The sequence below is a fragment of the Lithobates pipiens genome, unplaced genomic scaffold (assembly GCF_037356315.1).
Source record: "Lithobates pipiens isolate NorthernLeopardFrog02 unplaced genomic scaffold, aLitPip1_a1.2 Scaffold_16, whole genome shotgun sequence".
Taxonomy (NCBI): Eukaryota; Metazoa; Chordata; class Amphibia; order Anura; family Ranidae; genus Lithobates; species Lithobates pipiens.
This window is the reverse complement of record NW_027507748.1, coordinates 288,816,845-288,831,320: the sequence shown is the minus strand read 5'-3', so window position 1 is coordinate 288,831,320 and position 14,476 is coordinate 288,816,845.

The following is a 14,476-nucleotide window of genomic DNA, read 5'->3' as shown; positions in this document are numbered from 1 at the left end:
GTGTGTAAACATACGCTATCTCCCATCATGGGGGATCAATGTACGTGTTTTGTGGAAAGTGGCTGAGATGAAGGGCTTGCAGCCCCAAAACATGTACATTGATCCCCTATGATGGGAGATAGCACATGTTGACACAATGTATGCATCTTCCAAATTTGAATTTTCCAGGGGTGACACCCCATGTGATAAAGGCAATATCAGCCCAGTTTGTACATACTCATGTCTGATATTGTCTTCACTTTTCAAAGTTGAACTTTGTAAGTTCTGTATGTTACGCTTTGATACATGACTGTTTACACAAAAACACAAAGTGTAAACCTGAAAGACTGTTTTTGATACACACAATTTGTTGGTTTGTTGTAAAACCCTTTTCTAAACGCACATGTGAATGTGCTTGGATTGAAAAGTTACATTATCAACAATGTGTGGCTTCCTTTTTCATTGCGCAAAATATGTATTTGGAGTAAAATTTTTGTTTGCGGTGAGAATGGGTGTTATTTACTAAAGGTAACTCCACTTTGCACTCCCAGTGCAGTTTCAGGTGTACTTTTGCAGTGCACTTGTAGTGCATAGTGGAAGTGCCTTTAGTAAAAAAAAACACATGATGTGTTAATTTTGACAATCATGCCATTTTCCTGCCATGGCGCTGAAAATGAGCACGATTTTGGTAAGTAATGCACTACATACATTAGTTACCAAAAACAAGGTGTGTGTATAACAGACACACAACATAATAAGCTTATCTGAAGAAGAGACTGTCCCCTCATCTCGCTCAGAACTTGGGTTTGCACTGTTGGTGAAAAAGTCACAACAAGAAAAAACATAAATTTACATAGGAGGCACCTAAAAGCAAGCCAAGCAGTAAATGAAGGAGTTTCAAAGAAAAATGTATTCTGAAAATGCCGCTCAGACATTGTCTGGCATATCAATGGCCCCCCTACCCACAAAGTAGTCCATGTATTGGGTCTAACCTCATGGGCGCTTTGGGGGGGCAAGCCAGGATGAGCAGGTTCAAGGCCCGTGAGGTTCTCATTTTCCAGCTAGTCTGCTTCTTGAGACCGCATAGTTCGCAGAATGTCTTTTTAGAAAATTGTGAAGAACACAGCAGGCCAGCACTATGTGATTTAGTTTGTATTCCGCTATGTGGATAGGCATTAAAAAAAGGCGTAACCGGCTGGCCAGTATTCTAAAGGTGTTCTCCACCACTCTTCGGACTCTGGACAGGCGGAAATTAAAAATCCTCTGGTCTGGGGTGAGGGTCCTCATCGGGAAAATCCACATCAGATGGTTCGCAAGGGCAAACGCCTCATCTGCGACGAAGAAGAACGGAAGTCCTTCCTGATTCTCCTCTGGGGGTGGCAAGCCCAGGCTGCCACTCTGGAGACGCCAGTAGAACTCCGTCCGTGCGAACACTCCACCATCTGACATACATCCATTTTGCCCCACGTCCACATACAAAAACTCATAGGTTGCAGACACCACCGCTAACATCACGATACTATGAAACCCCTTATAATTATAATAGTACGACCCCGAGTTGGGTGGTGGGACGATGCGGACGTGCTTCCCATCAATTGCTCCTCCACAATTGGGAAAGTCCCAACGACTGTCAAAGTGGGAGGCCACAGTCTGCCATTCCTGTGGCGTTGAAGGACACTGGAGTGAAACAAGACCAAAAATGAGTAATTTAAAAAATCAACATTGCAAGCAGATTAGACACAAAATTTTTTGGCGAAGATTAGTATAACATTTTGGGAACTAAAGTTGGGAACTAGAGTATTTAAAGCCTAAAGTATAAGGTCCCCTTATCAGAGTCATCACCCCCCCCCCCCCCATATGATGGGCCCTTGCTAAAAAATGAGGGAGGAGGGATGTTTTGGACAGGTAACCCTCTCCACTTGATTGAGAGGTGAATGCCTAAATAATGTGTGGTACTTTGGAAAGCCCCTCCTTACTATTGGCAGCCCACCGGACAGGTAATAAGTGTCATAATACCAAAAGAAAACAAAATGGAAGCACATTTTCACATTCTGCTATTACATATCAAGATAATAATAGGGGAAAAAAAATATAGCGTTTGAAAGTATTGAGGCAGGCCCTTGCACTACATGCTTTGGAGAATTCATCCATAAATGTGAGCATCAAAAAGGTAGATATAGTGTGTATTTGGTTTGGTAAAGTCAGCAGATAGAGGATTGCTATCAGCTGAGCTAGCAGTTGGGGGGAGGGGGGTTCCTAATGAGTTTGGCACAACCAAAAAAAATGTCACTCTGCATGAATTGAAGCACACACATCACACTTGTAGACATTTTAAGTATTAAAAACCATAGAACCTACTTTCCATGCACTTTTCATGCAGAAAAAAATGCACTGGACTGCATGTGGTGTGAATTGGACCTGGTTCGTAAAGTTAAATCTAGGGCATTACCAGTATATAACTATAATACAAGTGTGCAAATCTCCTTTGACACAGTAATAGAAGAATTAAATATATTAATTGGTTTAAGAAGAAAAAGAATAATGTGACAGCAGATGAGTGACAAGCTCTAAAGAAGCTGCAGGCTAGAAAAAAAAATCTATATATAAAGGTGGGAATGTGATCATACTGTCTTAAACATACTATGTAAGTGAAATACATTGTCAGTTAAACAATGCAATGAATCATTTTCTCAAAACCCCTTTTCTGTCCTCGTTAAATAAAAAATCAGGATGAGCATGTATTGAAGGCATAATCATGTAGGTTGAGCTTGAATTAAAGAGAGCATACAAATGCAAGGTTTTCTTAATGTACATAAAATGGCCATCTTCCTGCCATACAGGGTGATAGTGTCAGAGACTCACTTACCAAGTAAAACTGATGAAAAATGTAAACCTCTTGCAAAAAATATACTTTCATTTGTTGAAATTCATTTAGTGTCATTTTTTTTCTAATGAACTCTAAATTTTTGAAAGAATTCAAATTTGAATCTGTCGAAAAATGATTGGCAGATTCAAATTATGTATTAGGGCTAGTTTATACTTGCTACAAAACAAGGCTACGGACACGCTTTGTTAAAGCCTCAGTCAATGTTCCTGTCACTAAATAAAATGATTAGCTTACAGTGCTGTTTACACCTACTTTTGCTTAGTGCTTGGGGCTTCGGTGGGGCTTTGTGGGGCTTCGATGACGCTTCGGTGGGGCTTTGTGGGGCTTTGATGATGCTTCGGTGGGGCTTCAAGCGAGCTTTGCCATAGACTTCTATGAAGGCTTTGAAGAAGCTTTGAAGCACCATTGAAGCTACATGGAGTATAATTTTTGAAGCAAAGCAAAAGCAGGTGCGAACACGACTATAAGCTAACCATTTTATTTAAATGATAAGGAACCACTATGGTGAATAAGGAAACTCCATTTTTTGTTGCCAACATCCCAGTATATTGTATAATTAAAGAAAGAAAGTACTGTGGGACTTTAAGAGCAAACACTTGAAAACAAAAATATTTTTTGAAGCATAGAAAAATGTATTATTTATAAGTTAAAAAAATTTAGTGGTGTGGAACAGCACCATACGTAAAACAGTACATAATATACATATAGTATGAGAGAGACACTTCTCCTAGAATTTCGGGGGTGAATCCTTTCTTCAGGGTCATGGAGGAGATGATGGTTGTAAATAGTACTATATTTATCAGATAAAATGTTTGCCTGATGTTCTGAGGTTCTCCTGGGAGATTAACGCTGATGCACGATATTAAGGACTAACATTCCTAAAGTTCCAGCTCTATGTTGGATCTCTTGAGTTGGCTGCAGAGACTTACCTTGGGGATCCTTGTGAGGGACCTTTTGAGCCTAGATTTGATCACCTTTTCCTTTCTGGATATGTGTCTCTTTACCTGTTCAGCTTCCCCTTAACTCCACCTTAATTTCAAACCATCATCTCCTCCATGACCCTGAAGAAGGGATTCACCCTGAAATTCCTGAAACACTTTGGGCTATAAGAGATGTGTCTCTCTAATACTATATGTATATTGATTATGTACTGTTTTATGGTTGGTGCTTTTCCACACTACTACACTTTACACAGTACCGGAGGGGGGGGGGGGGGGGATACTTTCTTTAACCATTTTATTTCATGACAGTTGCTTTGACTAGCGTTCAGAGAGCTTTGACAAAGCCTGTCCAAAGTCTTGTTGAAGCCAAAGCAAGTGTAAATAAGCCCTTAAGAATAGCTGGTTGTTAAATAGTGGGCCGGTTCCCAGCCACTGTGTCCTTAACAACCAATGACTCATCAGCTGTCAGCAGGCTTCCCCGCTAACAGCTCAATGTAAACAGAATTGCCGGCAAGTAAAAATTCAGAAAATAAAACAGGTCCTTCAGGTATAATATAGATTTTAAGGGGAACGTTTAAAAAAAATTATGTGGGGTCCCCCCAAAATCCATGCCAGACCACATCACCTCAACATGGGGGAACATATAAAGTAAAAGTTAATAAGAACACAATACCAGTTTTTGAAAAGTCCTTTATTAAAAAAATAAAAAATGTCCCCCGATGTACATTTATGGTGGGGGGGAGGGGGAGATGTTTTGGACAGGTAACCCTTTCCACTTCTTTGAGAGCTGAATGCATAAATAATGTATGTTACTTTGGCCAGCCCCTTCTTACTTACACTATTGGCAGCCCACTGGACAGGTAAAGAAATGTCATAATACAAAAATATTAATACACACTGTCCAAATTGAAGCAAAATTTTACATTCTGCAATTACCTATCAAGATAATAATAGGAGAACAACACATTAAACAATACCATTTGAAAGTATTCAGGCAGGCCCTTGCACTACATGCTTTGGTGAATTCATCCATAAATCTAACCATAAAAGAGGTAGGTATTGTTGTGCTTTTTAAGGACAGTTTCCCGCACAGTATTTATTAAGTAATTTTTAAATGAAGATATTTTTAAGATACAAAATCAATCTATATGACAGTCTATACATGTGAAACTTATTCACGAAGACAAGTGATCATAGAAAATAGTTACATTTATTGGTTGACAAAAAAACAAATGTTTACATGAAATTAAAATACAGATTGCATTACATGAACATCTTGACAATTAATGGAAACACCCATAAAATGGGAATGTAGTACCTTGGGCTTAATATCACCATGATAACTTCTCGGTAGAATCAATAACCTTTTGATAATTGACAATTAAACAGAATGTCTGTATTTCACACATCCAACCGTTACTATACTACTGGTAAGTGGTGAACAATGTGAAATAAATTTGACGTTCGTTTGTCAATAAAAGTGGCAATTATGCAAAAAGAAATGTACAATGAAAATTTTTAATTTAGAGAAAAAAAAATCTAAAAGGTGGTTATTGATTCAGGAGAATCATTATCAATAGTAGAATATTCAATACATCAATATTTGAGAGAACATACAAGACATAATCAACATGGCATATTTACCCATTGCAAAATGGCTACTAGTCTGGATTGTTCCAAGGAGCAGGGATCTTCATGAATGTAAAAATATGTATTCATGCATGAGTGTCAGTCTGTCTGGGAGTGTGTGTATCTCCCAGTGTCCCTTATCAGGGTGGGTCCCTGAGCTTCCTCTCATGGCATCTTTCTTGCTTCTTAAATATCCTCTTAATTAATAACATCATAAAATTATACTAAGTTCTGCCCAAAAGGTATGTGTTCCCTCCTCATTGGCAGGCAAAACTTAATAATTAACCTTTCCCAGGAGCCTAGTAATAGCCCCTTCAACCACCAGGGATCTCACATGTGTTTGGTATTTATCTCTTTAAGTTAATGTATTTTATATTTATAATGTGTATTATTTGTATCTTAGTGAAAAGAATACATATACATTATATATATATATATATATATATATATACACACATATATATAAAAAGGCCAGTATGGTGGCCTGGAATTATGGGAGGAGCCCGGAGGGGTATTTAACCAGCCCGTTCGGCTGTCTTCCTTATCGGTTCCTGTGCACGATATCTGTTATGTCAGAGATCTAGGGCCGACTATTTGAGACCAAACATTGTGAGTTCAGTGTTCGTGAGTTCCCGCGTTCGTCAGTCCCGATCGTGTGTCCGTGTTGTCAGTCGTCTTGTCTTCGTAAGCGTTCGTGTGTTTTCCTTGTCCGAGTGTCGCAATACTCAAAAAATTGCCATTGTCGTACAACGCATCTGGGCCGGCTGTCGCAGGTAGGGCTTCGACTCCCATTTTTTCATTTCATGTTTTACTATGTCACTAAACACGATATCCTGAACTCACGAACCACTCACATTACATTTCATGAACTTATTTTTCAATCATGTCACCCGTACTCGTTACCTCAAATGTCACTACTCCTTTTCTTCTCGAGAGAAGTTGTTATCACTCGTTCATGACATATCGGTCATGCCACATCAGGCAGCTCATTTCGTAGACATTTCATTTCAATAGAACGACTCCCTAATCATTTCTAAAAAGTATTCGAATCGTTCGAATCATTTCTAAAGTCACATGCGGCTGCTCGTCATGTCAAACTTTAAGCAGTCCGAGTCATTTCAAATTCATTTCGAATCGTTTCAAATCGTTACGAGTCATTTCAAATCATTTCAAATCATTTAGAATCATTTCAAATCATTTCATATCATTTCGAATCATTTCATGTCATTTCGAATCATTTCAAATAATTTCATATCATTTCGAATCATTTCATTCATTTCTGTCACTTACCACGCTCCGATTCGAATCTTGTCGCATCCCCGATGCACCGATTCGCTTCGGTGTGCCCCAGTTTTCGGCCTCATTTCAGTACATGCTCCAGAGACGGAGTCATTTGCAGGTTCAGGCACAGTCCCTGATTCTCGTCTTTGTCATGGCATTTCATTTCTTGTCACGTATTAGGCCCCGATACGAATCCAGTCGCATTTCAGGTATGCACCGATTCGCCTCGGTGCGCCCAGCTGTCGGCCTCATTTCTGTACATGCTCCAGAGACGGATTCTTTGTTAAAACCATCGGTCCAGTCGTTGATTCTTGTCTCTGTCATGGCATATCATTTCTGTCACTTATTACGCTCCGATTCGAATCCTGTCGCATTTATTGATGCACCGATTTGTTCCGGTGTGCCCAGCTGTTTTCGCCTCATTTCAGTACATGCTCCAGAGACAGGATTCATTTTGTCATTCGTGGGCTCACCCTCTGATTTTTGTCTTTGTCATGGGTATCATTTCATCTCACCTATCACGCTCCGGTATGAATAGTCACACCTGTGTACCAAATTCGTCCCGGCGTGCCCTAGGACAGGCCTCATTTCAGTACATGCTCCAGAGTCCGTTTCGTGCTCGGTCGCAAGATTACGGCATGGCGATCCGGACCTCTGTCATGGCAGATTCACGCATTTCACTGTCACGTACTGCTTCCGGGTTTGAATCCAGTTGTTTCTTCAATGTTACGATTCCTGCCGGGGGCCTTGCTCATCGGCCTCATTTCACTAAATTGCCTCATTTCAATACATGCTCCAGAGTCCGGTTCGCTGTCAGTTGCAGCTGCTTCACGACCAAGTCGCACCTCTGTCATGGCAGACGTTTCATTAAAAGGCAACATTTCATTTGTTTGTTTGTCTCATTTCATTTCATTTAATTTCATTTCAAAATCTCAACACCCCAATGAAATCACTATTTTAGCTAGCTATCTGTGATCAGGTATAGAACTCTCAACAAACTTTGCCTTCATATTCTCAGGTCAGTCGAGTTTCAGTAGGTCCACCCTGCACCTGTTTGGACGGTGCCTCCTTAGGTAAGAAAAAAAAAATGGAGAAGGTGCACATGAGCGGGAGTGTCCTTCTCATTAAGTCTTGTAATCCATGTCACCCTTGTGTAGGTTCCGCTCAGAGAAAACCCAACCCCGAGGACAAGTAGGCTCACCTAGGCCTGGACTACGTCACCATGTCCCTGGCCGGCAGTAAAGATCTCACAGCCCCATTATCTCCATCTCCAGTTTTAGAGAGGGGCAGCCTGCGGTCCCCCAGAGCATGGACCATTCCCAGACTGACAACTGAGGTGTACCCTTTCTGGCTCTTCAAGCTCCTCTTTCCTCCTCCAGCTGCGGCAGGAGCTAGTACCCAGCAGGCCTCACTGGGTTCTATCGCCTTCTCGATTTCACAATTTCATACCCTGGTATCTTCCCTGGCGACCTCAGTTTCAGAGGTCCAGAATCAGGTGGCCCTCCTCGAGACCCGCCCGCCCGTTTCTCCTCCAGTACCAGCAGCCCAGGCAGTGACTATCCCACTCACAGGTACCACCAGGTGTACTTCAGTTGTGTACCCTTCTCATCTGGTACCGGCCAACGTCAGGAAGGACATCTTAGAGGGCAAGGATGTCAATATGGCTTCTCTACTCATCTCCATCCACGATCTTGGACACATGAGGGGATGTGTCGGTGGTCTTCAAGGCCAAAGACCCCAGGCTGGACAGAAAGCTTTCGGTCACCGAATTTACGTTGGCCATCGGCATGTTGAGGGATGTTATCTGCTCAGCCTCCCCCAGCAGAAGAGAGGAGCTGGATTGGTACCTCCACGCAATAGTAGATCTGGGTTACAAATACGGCGGTCCGCTAAAACGGCCGCCAGGCTCTTCCAATTCCAGACGCCTACTGACTGGAGCGTCATGGATACTGAGCTGTTCTGCCGCCACTTCGCGGGCCTACGGTCTCCCCTCTGCGCAATTTGCCAGTTGGCTACCCATACTGCCACCTGGTGCGCTAACTCAGTGGCAGCCCGGCCCTCAGATAATCCTTCTACTTCGGGTACTGCTCAGGGCCAACAAGCGCCTGCACGCCTGCCGCAGATAGATAAGTTTGGGCGCCCGGTCAAGACCATAGGAGGTGCAGCAATCTGCAACAACTATAATTACGGGTCATGTAATTTTAGTCAATGCCGGCTGCTCCACATATGTACTCTATGTCAAAGGGCTCATCCCAGGCTTATGTGCGAAGTCAAACAGCTTAAGAAGTCATGACTGAGCCGGGTCGATGTCTCATGGCTCAGCATCTACCTTGCGGCTCATCCCACTCCCTCATCCATCTCCCTCACTGTCCGTCTACCTTGTTCAGGGCTTCACCCAAGGCTTTCACACTGGACTTATCTCTCTCCCTCACCTCACGTACGAGTGCCGGAACCTACGGTCAGCCGCCAACGATGAACGAGCCATTGATCAACTCCTACAGACAGAGTTAGACCGGGACTTTATCATAGGCCCTTTCACCCAGCCCCCCTTCAACACCTGGAGAGTCAGCCCTATTGGGCTTGTCAAGGGCAAGTTCTCAAATAAACTGAGATTGGTGTACGATTTCTCAGCGCCTCATTCCTCTTCTATCCCCAGTCTAAATTCCCTCATCCCCTCTGAGGAGTTATCTCTTAAGTATGCCTCCGTAGACACGGCCATCCAGGCCATTCTCAAGACAGGCATGGGCACCTGGCTCTCCAAGGCCGATATCTCGGATGCTTTCAAGCTCCTTCCCATCCATCCATCTCTCTGGTACTGGCATGGCATCAAGTGGAGGGAGCTGTACTATTTTGCCACCAAACTGACCTTTGGGTCTAAAAGCAGCCCCTGGCTCTTTGACACTTTCGCGCAGTCACTCACGTGGATCTTGCTGCACGTAGCCCGGTGTCAGGGAGTCATACACTATCTGGATGACTTCCTGCTGATCGAGCCACCCGGCTCACCGCCAGGAGACCTGGATAAATTAAGGGTGGTTTTCAGGAACCTCAATGTCCCCATTGCCGAGCACAAGGTGGATGGTCCAGCGCAGTCCATCACCTTTCTCGGGGTTAACCTAGACACCAACACAATGCAGGCCAGCCTCCCCCCGGATAAACTGGCCCGCATCAGGGCTGTCCTGAGGGACTTCACCCGTGCCAGAACTTGCACCAAGAGACAGCTGCAATCCCTTCTCGGCATGTTGAACTTCGCCATGCGCATCATCCCTCAGGGTCGCTCCTTTGTGTCACACCTACTGGTCTTACTGTCCCTCACACAGGATCCGGAGCAAGTCCTCAGCCTTGATCCCGTGGCAATAGCGGACCTCTCTATGTGGGAGGAATTCCTGTCATCTTGGAATGGCGTGTCCCTGTTCATTCCCTCCATATCTTCCCTTTCACCCCAGGTGGTGACCGACGCGGCGGCCTCCACAGGCTTTGCGGCAATTTTTGGCCACCTCTGGCTCGCAGCTCCCTGGCCTCCCCAGATACTGGCGATACCTGGCTTCTCCGAAACATCCTCCCTGTTTGAATTATATCCCATCGTAGCAGCAGCATACACTTGGGGCCGCAGCTGGTGGGCCAAACTGTGGCCTTTTCAACAGATAATTTAGCCACTGCAGAGGTCATTAATAAAGGCAGGTCCAGGTCTCTAGTGATGATGTCCTTCCCTACGTCGGTTGGTTCAGCTCTCGTTATTATTTCAGTTCAACATCCACTGTTCCTTTATCCCCAGTAAGTCCAATCGGGCAGCGGACGCCCTCTCCCGCTTTAATTTTGTCTAATTTTTCGATCAGGTGCCTGAAGCCGAACCGACATCAGCAGCTATCCCGGACTGGTCTCAGCTGACCCTGGACTAGCCCCACACCTCCTAGCGGCAACCCAGCTCATCGATCTTTCCCTCTCACGTAATACCGTCAAGGCCTACCAAACGGCCTGGAGGGCCTTCAACGGCTTCATGGCACATCACAGCACAGAGACGTCCCGTGTCAAACAAGTCCTGGCCTTCATCTCCTATTGCCACTCGGAGCTTGCATTATCCTACAATATGATCCGGCTGTATCTGGCCGGTGTCCAACATTTCACATCCCTCCAGGACCCTGCTGAACCTTCTTTATTTTCTTACCACGCCGTTCGGGCTGTCATGCACGGCGTCCAGAAGCGCCAGCCAGTGGCCAGCACCAGACGTCTGCCTATCACAGGAGATATTTTCAGAAACATGTCGGATATCCTGGCCACATCACCTTTCGGTCTTCGTCCTAGTGTCATCTTACAAGCAGCCATACATCTGGCCTTCTACGGCTTCTTACGGCCAGGCGAGTTTACCTGTAACAACCCCGCAGAACGCATGCTTTGCAAACGCCACCTGGTCCGTTACGAAGACCATTTCATTTTACACTTAGCAGTCTCCAAAACGCAGCAGGTTGGCTCTGGTACGGACATCCATTTCTATAAGACCGACAACCGCTGGTGCCCGGTCTCCACTCTCACCCGCTTGTTGACCCTTCTGGCCGATCAACCAGACACGAGCCCACTTCTGCCATTTCATACTAAACTTCTAAACGCTGCCCGGTTCATGGAACACGTCAGGATACTCCTACGTATCCTTCAGCTCAACCCTACTCACTACTCCGGACATTTGTTCCGTATCGGTGCAGCCTCAACAGCCTCCCGCCAAGGGGTCCCGGACCATGTCATCAAGAAGTTGGGCAGATGGAAGTCCACCTGTTTTGCCCGTTACATACCCAATCCACAAGTGGAGATGGCCCAAGCCTTCTTCAAACTCACCCAGTAACTAAACTAAAGTCAAATAAAGCACAATCCCTACCTGAATGTTTTTGTCCCCTTATTTTGGTATACCGTACGTTAGACCAGAGCACACTTTCAGGTCCATTTCAAGTAGTGAGTTTATGTTAACCCTGTTTGTCATCCTTATCCGTACCGGCCAGAGGGCTCTGAACCATAAATAAGAAGGCCAGTATGGTGGCCTGGAATTATGGGAGGAGCCCGGAGGGGTATTTAACCAGCCCGTTCGGCTGTCTTCCTTGCTGGTTCCTGTGCGTGATACCCACCCTCCCATTCCCTTTTTAGGGCATTTCTCAAGCATTATACTCCTCATGAGAGTACTCATTTCACTTAATTTCATGTTCATTTCATTTAATCCTCATTTCTTAATCTAGGGTATGCCCCCTTATTTTGGTATACCGTACGTTAGACCAGGGCACACTTTCAGGTCCATTTCAAGTAGTGAGTTTATGTTAACCCTGTTTGTCATCGTTATCCGTACCGGCCAGAGGGCTCTGAACCATAAATATATAAATATATATATATATATATATATATATATATATATATATATATATATATATATATCCGGTATTCAGGGATGTTAGTAACCGACATAATAGAAATTATGCTTAACATAATTATTATATAAAATGGTATTTTTTATTTAGTCCATTTAGAAAGAACACGGGTTATATATATATCAATCAATATCACATACAATTATTTATATGGATAACTGGATAATTATGATATATCCAATATCCAATTAATATTTGTCTAAATATAGGTTAAATTCTTATACAGTTATAATCACGATTATATGTTGTTCAAAATACTAATTTGTTGCTAAAACACTTCTACTTATAATCACACTTTCATATATATTTTCCTTATAACAAAGTTCTTTAGATAATTAGATGCAAAAATTATAATATCTCTTTTGTGACCTACAAATATCACATATAATTTGAATGACTTATAAAAGATATGGTTGGCTCTGGTATATTTTCCTTGATTCTTATAACATCCATTGCAACATAACATATTATATGTCCATATCATATGTAGATACATGTATTTGTCATTTCACTTTGGTTTCTGTAACTGTTCTCATCCTGGTGTATTATTAACTGAAGTCTCCTGCCATTGTCTTATGAGAAGCTGAGACAATACTGGCTACTTTGCTTAGAGAGCCATCTTACTTTCTGAAACAATGGGATATTTGTTCTAGCCATTCAGGTTAAAAGACTGTTAGTCACAGGTAAATTCTATGTATGACCAAACCTAGCCATATATTTGCACTGCTTTCCTTGTCCATTCGACAAGAGCAGATAAATGTTTTTATGGTGTCTGTGACAAAAGACCCTATTGTTCAGGCAAATCTTTGTCCCAACATCTGCTTGTAAAAACCTTAAATAGTTGATATATTTGAGACTTGTAAAAGAGAAAATAAGCTTTTCAAGAGCAATAGTTCACTTCATTTTTGAGGCCTACTATAATATCACATCTCTGCCAGTAAATATTAAATGTATTTTTTTTATTAATGAATTCACAACAGTATAGTGTGTATGGGATTGGCAAAGTCAGCAAAGGATTGGTATTGGTTGACTTAGCGGTTGGGGGGGAGGGAGGGTTCCAAATGAGTTTGCCCCCCCCCCACAAAAAAATGCCTCTTGCACTATGCATGAATTTAAAGGACAAAAATAACATTTGTACACATTTTAGGGGGTGTTTAGTGTAAAGCACTACAATGGAGCTGCCAAAATATATTGTTAAGTGACTAGGCTAGGTGTGTATGGGCCCAGGATAGCATGCTGGGGAGGTTAGTGAAGGCAAATATGCATGAAGGACAAAAAAGAGCATTAAAAGCTTTGAGCATGCATGAGGACAAAGATGTCATTCACAGCATATTACAATCATGGCATTTAAGGAATAATGAAATAAATACAATACATTAGCAAACATTAAATACATGTGATGTTAAAGGATAAAAATTACCTTAATATATTCCTTCTGCAGGACCTGTATGATGGCAGAACAGGTCTCTGGAATAATGACTCCCAGAGCCTGGGGGGGAGATGCCTGTAGAGAACTTGATGTCCTGCAGACTTCTACCCGTCGCCAAGTACCGCAAGGTGGCGACTAGCCTTTGTTTCCGAGTGATAGCTTTAGCACGTGCAGGTGTCCTGCTTGGTAATATAGGGGGACAGCAAAGGCAGCAGATGGTGAAAAATGGGGTCCCTCATCCAGAGATAATTCTTGAAGTCATCAGGATTATTCTTGGGTCAAAGTAATAGCACTAACTCTATGATGAGTACGTAAATGCAACATGGCTTCAAAAACAGTTGGCTAGTCAGAACAAACTAACAGAACGCACTAAAAATCTGAAATGCATGAGAAGAGTGAGCTGAAAATCAGAAAAGAGTGGACAAGAACTCACTGAAAAAACAAATACAAACTGACTATACACACTGAAAAACAGATACAAACCCACAAGCATAAACTGAAGAGCAGTAATGAACTGAAAAGCATGAGGCTGAAAAGCATGAATCGTCTCTCAAACTTTTACTAACACAAGATTAGCAGAAGGAGACCAAAGGGTGGCACACTAGCTATCGAACTTCCTTTTTCTAGTGCTGTCATACGTGTTGTAAGTCAGCGCATTTTTGCCAATCGTAATTTAATTTGTGCGATCGTGTCTATGCAAGACAAGTTTGAGCCAACATCCATTGGAAAAATCCACGGTTTGAATGTCGGAAATTCCGATCGTCTGTTCGAGCATTAGATTGTGGATTACTGTAGATTTAGAGATTTTAGTGTTGAGGTGAACTTCTACTTTTAATCAGAGCATGCATATGATTCCAAAAGGATCTTATCTGAGGATTACTCAAATCCTAAACCACTTCAATCCAAGCAGTAAACACAGTGAATGGCA